Source organism: Apteryx rowi, unplaced genomic scaffold (genome assembly GCF_003343035.1).
Source record: "Apteryx rowi isolate R43461 unplaced genomic scaffold, aptRow1 scaffold_2, whole genome shotgun sequence".
NCBI lineage: Eukaryota > Metazoa > Chordata > Aves > Apterygiformes > Apterygidae > Apteryx > Apteryx rowi.
In genome coordinates, this window is record NW_020448307.1 from 3,669,448 (window position 1) to 3,676,795 (window position 7,348).

Here is a 7,348-nt window from a genome sequence, read left to right on the forward strand (position 1 = left end):
TGCTGGACTTAAAAACAGTGACTCGGGGTGATCCTGAATCGTCCTAACCTCCCCCCCCTCTTGGGCTATTTTCCTTCTACTGGAGTTTCGTAATCAGAAGGTTGAAAAAACGCAGGGTATAAACACCTCAGCGGGGGTAATTTGAAGTCATGAATTATGTAAGGTTAGCTCTGGTATTCATGATAGCATTTCACCCGTAAAAGCCAAGAAATACGATCTTCGGTGGCTACTTAGTGAAGCAGCCCAAGGCCTTTTAGCTAAAAAAAAAAAAAAAAAAATGCACAGCAAGCCACGGAGCCCGTTAAAGGATCTGCAGCGACTGAAGCTGTGCAGAAAGAGGGCTAAGAGCTAGGAGCCACGTCAAAGCAGCACAGCCAGCGCTGCACTAGCACAACGCTCACCCTGAGCTGCGCGCCCCTGCCCAGGTAAGACTTTTCTAAAGGGCAAGGGAGGAGTGTGTGCCAGACAGTCACAGACATCAGGTTTTGAGAAGAGAGAGCTGAAGCTTTTCCACTCCGCAGGGAAGGCAGACGGGAGGACCTGGCTAAGGTAACTGTATTGGTTATACTGGGCGCAGCACTGTGCTGTCTCACACCATATTAATGCCGCACCATGCCTCAGCTGTCCGTGGCAAAGTGGCTTTTAAGTAGTCAAGATACTTACGTGGTTAAACCTATGTTTGGGACAGTTTGCTTTACTCCAAATCTTTATTGACGTTCTTAGAACATGAGTATGCTTTTGCAGCACTGCAGTGTATACATATCCAGTCTGCCTGTAAGCAGATTGGTATCTCCAGGGCAGTGTTGCACTGCGGAGCACAAATATACCCTAAGTCACAGCTTGCCAGGCTACATGCCACGCTTTAATTAAATAACAGCAATAGCCACCAGAAAACACCTAAACTAATAAACTAAAGAATTTTCCGGGAATTTAGAAACTCTCAGTTCGAGAGCTTGCTTTGCTCATTTTGGAGTGTGGACTTGAGTCCACCGCCCAGGGTAGCAGCCCAGCCACTAAGATACTGAGTCTTCTTTCCTTTCTTCGAGGTGTGCAGCTTTGTATAAATTAACAAGGGATTTAACCTTTAGTTTTCTACATTCACCAGTGACAAAACCAGCAAGAATGCAAATATTAGAAGTATTTAATGCAAAACCAGGAGCAGGTTCACTTTACACAGAGCACCCTGGTAGTGTTCCTTGAAGCCTGCTGGCTAGGGCTGCCTCTCCAGAGATGGGACTCAGGAGCAGGGATTCTCAACCAGGAAGAACCTCTTAGAGCTCAGATGACAATGGGGCTATTCTACATTGTGTCATATCATTTAAATAGGGTTTTTGATAAATTCCAAAGAACTATTAGAGAAGACTGCCTATTTTGAGAAACTTGTATTACAGGCTTCAGGATGCTGAGCAGCTCATTAGTTATGGGGCACTTGAAGATGACTCTGAGCAACCTGATCTAACTTTCAAGATGGATCTAAATTCAGAGTTAGCCCTGCTTTGAGCAAGAGCTTGGTCCAGAGAACCTCCAGTGGTCCCTTTTGACCTAAATTATTCTATGCTTCTGTGAAACACACTTCTTACCAGCTGACTGAGCATCTGAAAATGTCTGGTGATATTTATATAGGAGACTTTTGATACTAGCAAAGGCTCCTTGAGATCCTGGTGTTAGTGACTAGACAAACTGTTAACAATTCATTAGGACCTAATTATCCAAAACCAGGAAGCCTCCAATCTAAACCCCATGTGACCTTTTGATTATACCATCATATTTACCTCTTTCCTCTTCAGTCACTCCATCTTGTACAGCAATGCTGAGAACTACATTCACTTCATTAAAAATAACACTACCTTTATTTCCCTTGCATGTTCTTCTTTATTTAGATTAAAACTACTTGGCTAAGAGGATCAGATGACAGGAGGTGGTCTGTGGGCAACATATCTGCAAAAGCAATACTCCTAAATGCCTTTTCCTGATGCTGCCAAAGATCAAGGTTTCTGATTTGGCTTGTGATCAGTAACTACAAGCTCACTCTCAGACTGGGAATCGACTCAGCAGAGAATGGTTTTTGCTCTCTACTTAAGAGAAATCTAAGTAAATCTAGGAGCAGGCAGAAACCTAAATTCCATGCTTACTTACAGTCTATGAGTTACAAATTTAGAGTGACACGGGTGACGAGCTTTATATTTGATATGGTTGTTCTAATTCAACAGCAAAACTCAAAATCCACTGTGGACAGTATTTTCTCTGTTACATCTTTAGAAGTTAACAAAAACAACACTGTAAAAGTGGCATAAGATTGTCATAGATATATTATAATCACACTGACAGCTGCCTCCCACTGTGCCCTACATATCTCATGATGAATCTCCCAAGCTAGTCTAGATGCTTGTTATCTTTGCCATGAAAAAGAAGCTGCTGCAGAGCTGATAGCCAAAGTCAATATTAATAACACAAAAAGACCCATCCTTCACTAAAGCTGCAAGGCAAAGAACAAGATTTTTCAGAAGATGGGTTACCAATTTCAGTTGTTACATGCATAGGTAATCTTCCCAATGCAAATAATCCTGAACCTAATATTTGCCATTCTGAGCCATAGATAATCTTGCTCCATATCAGCCACAGATAGCTTAAAATTAAGGGCCTTTTACCACAGAGAATCCAGAGGAGGAAGGATGATGAGGGAAGCTTAACTCTAATGCAAATACCTGAAAAGACTGGAGCAACCAAGATGAGCATAAGCTTGATTTAACACTTATCAGATCCAGAAGAGCACTGACCTACATACTTGCAGCATCACTGGGCTGCGGGCAGAAGCCAGCTGAATAGCTGCACAGCTGTAGGGGGAAGGGAATTTTCACCAACACATTGAACATGGCATTAGAGACTGAGTGCAGCCTCGTGGGGAGAGCACTGGATTTGCTCCCAAAAGCTGGATTCTATTCCTGGCTATTTCTCTTGCCTCTTAGGTAGAAGACTGTGCCCCCAACTCCATTTTTACAGGCAGAGAAACTGTGTTTTTGTTGGCAATCCACAGTCTATGGAGATCACACATTGTAAAAAGATTGAATATTTTTTAATATTGAAAGTATGCCACAGGATTGTCAAAGCCCGAGAACCAAGCTTGAAAGATCTCAGCCTTGTTCCATCGATAACAAGCTCATGAAGTCCTGAACTGAAGATAAGGCAGGCCTGCAAGGACTGAACTCAAGGGTCCCGAGAGCACAGTTGTTCTAGCATAGATAGCTAGGTGTAATTTGCTAGAAAGCAAGGGAGAAGGTCTGACTGTTGAAGCTAAACATGAACCTAATCTACACACAGGGGAGATGGAACTTGCAGCAAAAATGCTCCCTTTTCAAGAATGAAAAAGGGGAATGTTTTTGAAAACAAGCAGGCATATCAACAAGGCAAGAAAAAAAGAGAACTGACTGGTTCACTGTAAAAACAGAAAACATCACCATTATTTATCTGAGATATATGGTAGAAAGAGATTGCTGAGGCCCAAAGACGCATACCACTGTTTAAAGCAACCTTGCAACAACATAGTAAAACAAAAAATTCGTGCCCCCACTACAATTCTAGAACACTCTAGAAGTGTTTCCACTGCATCAAAACCTGTATTACAGTACATCTTAAGAAGAATGCAATGCTTTTCATCCAAATTGTACCAGAGCAGTGCAAGACATTGGATATGGAGGGAGATGGAGTCCACTTTTTAGATGAGAGTCTGATTGACAATGATAGACAAAATTCATAATAACTAAATCATGTCAAGCAGACATCAACTGTTTTCTTCTTTATCAGCTTCTGTTTCTCCACCACCACTTATATTCTCCCCCTTGTATACTACAGGGATTCAAGATGTAGAAGACTGTATATAAGTATAGAAAAATAAAGATAGAAAGCAATTGGTGAAATACAGAAACAAACCTATATTAAAGATACCTGCAGCATCTTGCTAACCTCATACTCACTGCACCTTCAGATACTTAAACATACTGATTTTGGTTCCATTTTTGCCCTAGCATCCATTGAAATAATTTGGACTGCACAGAATGAGTCAAACTCATATCCTGTAGTAGTTATGGCTGCCATAAGTACTGAGGAAGATGCTACTGTGTTAAAGTTATCTGCTCCAAGCGTCCATTTAGCAATAGGGTACCGAAATTACACGGAGTAGCATAGAAGTGTAGCAATTATATCTGTATCTAAGCCCTGCTGGCCCCAGAGCAGCTCCCCAATTCTTTTAAGTCACAGCATACTTTTGACAGAGGGGCAAATGCAGCATTTGTGACTTTCCCAGGCTCAACCTGTATTAACAGACCTTCCCACTACCTCTCCCCTAGCTTTTCTGCAGAGAGGAAACATTATGACCTTCCTCAATACCCCCAAGAAGGGCACAGGGAAGGAGCACCAAGGCAGAAGAGCAGCTGCCTGATATGAAGTTCAGCCACGAGATGGTGCCAGGCCTCATTCCCGACGGAGGAGGATTTGGCAAAGGTGCAGGAAGGAGCATTAGAAACCCCGGCAGCTCCAGCCACCCTGCTCTCCCCCTCGCCTGTACCACTGATGGAAGCGCCTTTGTCAGCACCTGGATTGCAGTCACCCCTCTGCAGTGCTCTGGCAGGTCTGGAGTGTCGCTTCAAAGAGGGCACACTGCATTTCAGAGGAACTCCCGCTACTAAAATCCATGCCTTGTTTCTGGGTTCTCATTTCCGATGCAGTGATTTTTTGAGTCATCTTTGAGATGGAATAGCACATGAACATAATGAACATAAGGGGCTGTCAGTAAGAAACTGCTGCAAACACAGGGAAGTCTTCCATGAAGAAATGCTAGAATATTGCCACTATTCATTCTATGAACTGAGTAAAAATACAGACAGACTTGCTTTATATGAACTTGAGAATTACTCTAATTGGCAATTTATAAAATTGTGAATATTCTTGATAACCTATTGTGATATTAATGAAATTAGGTTGGCTTTCTAGGGTTACATGGCACTGTTGTTCAGCCTGAGAACTGCTCAAAGTTTGAAAAGCAAGATTCTGGGCTGATATAGATGCCATGGACAATAAATAGCAGACACTTTGGTATTTCAAAGTCATCAGGAATAAACATGCTGTCAGGCTAATTCACAACATTTTTAAAAGGGGCTCCAGTGAAAGTGTCAGTCCAGAACCCAAAGCTGAAATTTTGAGGTGACTGAACTAAAGGTAGAAAAGTAAATACAGAAGCTTAGAAACAGGCAAAACACAGACTCCATCCTCAGCCTTTTTTTGAAATGGGGAAGTAACAAAGACAGAATCCAACACAAGTGAGGCGCCTTCTTTACTGCTTTAAAAGCAGCAGGCTATATTCCCATTCCCTGGGGGCAAACACAGTGGGGGAAAGGGAGGAAGCTGATGGCAAACGGGCTCAAGCACAGACTGGCTACCACAGCAGCCCTTCATACAGCACTCTTCCAGCCCCCCACCAGTCACCACTGCTTGCAACCAGCAGCAGCTCCAGACTAGGCACCTTCGTGAAGTACCTTGTGAACCAGTCTGGAAACCTTTTGTGTTTCTCATAGCAGAACATGCTATCACTTGAGTAACCAGGTTCCAAGTTTTTGAGAATTTATGCTATTCCCCAAGTCAGAGTATTATATATGGGAGCACAGAATAGTGGGAGCACTAGCTGTTCCAAGGAGAATCCTTGGAGCAAAACTACTTACCTTCCCAGACCAGAGACTTCACAAGTACTTTGAGGAAAGTATCTGAACATGAGGAAAAACTTTTTCACTGTGAGGGTGACAGAGCACTGGAACAGGTTGCCCCGAGAGGTGGTGGAGTCTCCTTCTCTGGAGATATTCAAAACGCGCCTGGATGCAATCCTGTGCAATGTGCTCTAGGTGACCCTGCTTGAGCAGGGGGGTTGGACTAGATGATCTCCAGAGGTCCCTTCCAACCTCAGCGATTCTGTGATTCTGTGATTAAGCGCTTAGAAAATGCTGACAGCATTCAAATTACAGCAATGAGATTCCCTCTGCAAAAACCACACTTAGTGTATACTTTAGGTATTATTTTTAAAGAGAAGGCAAATTCTAGTGTCTGGAGTTGTTTCTTCCACTATCAGACTTCCTTTAAAGTTAGCATAGAATTTTTTAAAAAGTAAATGAAATGGGATAAACGGAAAGCTACAAGACCTCCTAAAAAAATCCAAGGTCTCCAAAGAAATAAAAAGAAACTGAAGGACTTGAGCTTCCTTAGCAAAGATGCTGTTCTTTCCTTTAGACAGGGAATTCAAAAGGGCCCATGTACAATGTGCAAATAACTTCCAAGAAATTAATCATGAACAAACTCAGAGAACTTCAACTGTCAAATGAACAAAGGTACAAAGCATACTAAAAAAAAGTAAACAGAAGAGAACATGTCAGTGTCCATTCTTACATTGACAGCTCCAGTAAATAATTTTTTTTGATGGAAAACTTTAAGTTTTTTCTTCCCCCCCAACTGCCTGAAAAATAAAGGCAGTTGGGAGCCATGCCAATGCCTTTCAGCCCAATTGATCATGAGATTACCAGTTTAAACAGTACATTCCCATTTGACAGTTCAGCACTTTGTATTTAAATGCATAATCCAGAAGACACTTTATATAAAAACAGTTCAGTTTGAGGAAAGTCAGATGAGGAAGACATGTGCAAAAGTAAGTGACAGGACCAAATAGCAAAGGTTTAATTTGATTTATAAAACCTTATGCAATGACACAGATATCTGCAAAAATCTATACTTACCTCATCAAAAGCACTTGCCCGCAAGTTTTCATCAGGGATATTCACCTCTAATTGTGCTGCTGCTCCTTTCTCACAAGTTCTAAAGCAGCATAAATTGGCATGATGCAATCACTGGCAAAATCAGCAAAAATGGACTGAAATTGATATGAAGTTACTGGGACTTTTTTTCCCCCCCCGTTTTGGTTTTGCAAAACAAAACCCCCCCAAAAAGTCTTGACAGCTTCACAGTTTGATTAGCAAGCTAACAGAATAAGACTGCATGTTAATTCAAGTGTACTATAACCCAGTAAGATGTTGTTTTATCACAGAAGTGTTGGATGGAAGAGACCTCAGGAGGTCATTTAGCCCAATCTCTCACCTGAAATAGCACCAATACTGGCTCAGCTGTGGCTTTGTCTAGCCCAGTTTTGAAGACTTCAAGGACAGATGTTTCATGACCTCTCTATTTAACCTGTTGCAGTGCTACAGTACTCTCCTATTCTAAAAGCTAACTAACAGCCAATTTTATTTTATTTATTTTCCCCTATGTTGGCTAATTACGCATATATAAGATTTGGGTACTATGTGATAAGGCCATC

General features: G+C 41.9%; 1 protein-coding gene and 1 long non-coding RNA gene across 2 annotated transcripts in view; one reads left to right on the plus strand and one right to left on the minus strand.

Moving 5' to 3' along the window:
* The window catches only part of SKP1 (S-phase kinase associated protein 1), a 17,175-nt gene extending 10,397 nt beyond the window's left edge, over positions 1-6,778 (minus strand). The window contains exon 1 of the mRNA XM_026063145.1: positions 6,771-6,778. The gene's annotated coding sequence lies outside the window, so the exon portion shown is untranslated. The remainder of the gene's footprint in view (positions 1-6,770) is intronic.
* LOC112964704 lies at positions 18-4,870 on the plus strand. The gene is made up of 2 exons (XR_003253043.1): positions 18-549; positions 4,344-4,870. It is a non-coding gene; the product is annotated as an uncharacterized LOC112964704 (long non-coding RNA).
* Positions 6,779-7,348: the final 570 nt, after the last annotated feature.